This window comes from Crassostrea angulata, chromosome 9, assembly GCF_025612915.1.
Source record: "Crassostrea angulata isolate pt1a10 chromosome 9, ASM2561291v2, whole genome shotgun sequence".
NCBI lineage: Eukaryota > Metazoa > Mollusca > Bivalvia > Ostreida > Ostreidae > Magallana > Magallana angulata.
Window position 1 is genome coordinate 15,832,534 of NC_069119.1, and position 1,860 is coordinate 15,834,393.

Genomic DNA, 1,860 nt, shown 5'->3' on the forward strand with positions numbered 1-1,860 from the left:
CAATTGCATGGCATAGGTATTTAAATGAAACAAATTACACAGTAGGGGGCACATTGATTTATTATGATAACGGACTCTACCGATAACACACATGTAATACCTCTTATTTTTTTGTGCATTTTTTTTTTTTACCTTACTAGCTTATCAAAGAAATGCCGCTCTCGAAATATTAACTGCTTTTTGCATAAAAGCTAAAAAAAAGTGTTTATAACAACTTAAAGAAGAGTTTCTAAAACCAGTGTCATCTGTTTCATTTTCATAGAAGTGATGTGTACGAATATGAAGATGTAAGAAAACACCACAAGACGAATGTTGGTAAAATTTCCAAAAAAAAAAAATCTATTGAAATTGATTTAAAGGTTCATGTAGCATGAATATTTTATTGAGTCTCGGGATCCCTGAGTCGAGAGTGGGACAATATGAATTCTTCACTGTGTTATAAAAGCGAGAACAAAATAATTATTCTGTTGATATAAAAAGTAGTATTTTCCGAGATATTTAAATGTCCACCTTGTTACATGTATATAATGCCTAGTTCCGTACCAAAATGAATTTGTGACATAAGTGTATAGAAAAATTAAATTTTCTCTATCAAAGTTTACAATGAAACAACCTGCTTATCAGCTGGTTGCATAAAATCTTCTGTACTTTTACGATCACAATTGGCGTGTGTCTAATGATGCAGAAAGCAAACACAGAACATTAAAATTAAATACGTTTTAAACCAGGAAGGAAAAATAAAGTTCTCACACTTAAGTCTATAAATTCAAATCACGATTTTTTTTTCTGTCATCATAACAATTCATTTCTTAACCGATCACAACAGAAAGTAACGAATCATCAGGTAGGTATGTTAAATTTACATAAATGCGATGCGCGGATCCAGAATTTTTTTCCAAGGGAAAGGGTCCTTCGGTTGTTTGAGTTTGCCAGGAAAGGGGGTGGGATGTGAGGCATAGTTTTGGTAATTTTATCATGTACAAAAAAGAAATTTGATTTGTAGGGGGGTCGGAACCCCCCTGACCCGCCCTCTAGATCCGCGCATGATGTGTAAATTAAAAAACCTTAAACATCACAAATACAACAAAGTCTTTGAAATACAATCATTAAAAAAGACTAAACATTCAATAGAGCATCTATACATAATAAATACTTCTTTGCATATTGATCACATAATGTATCTTTATAAAATTAAAAAAAAATAATATTTTCGAGTTGTTTTTATTCTTTTTTTATAGCAACTTAATGTAATTCTACACTGGACTTAAAAGTGACAAAGAGTTAAGGCACAATTTTTTAAATAAAGTTGGTAAAATAGATTTATTTGCTGCAGTTATATGTTTACGTAATGAATATATATCCAGGGACAGGGACGGGAAATCAACACGGAATTAGATTTTTATTCATGCCATATCTAAGCTAAAATTCCTCCACAGAGCAATCATCAGTTCAAGATTCTGTCATGCCAACATCCTCCCCCCCCCCTCTCTCTCTCTCTCTCTCTCTCTCTCTCTCTCTCTCTCTCTCTCTTAAAAGAAAATAGAAGAGAAGTCGATCTGTATCGAAGGTATGTTCTGACAAAACACAGCCCCACCAAATAAAAAAGCCAAGCGATTTTTAACACAAAAGGGACAGGAAGTTGGAATTTGCTAGATGCAGCACACCTGAATTGGATAAATAAAGGCATGGTTCTTCTTTCTCTCTCTCTCTCTCTCTCTCTCTCTCTCTCTCTCTCTCTCTCTCTCTCTCTCTCTCTCTCTCTCTCTCTCTCTCTCTCTCTCTCTCAACGTTTTACAGGTCAAGACATTTAATGCCTGACGGACAGGAATCCCCTATTAATTTAACTTCCTGGTTTACCAG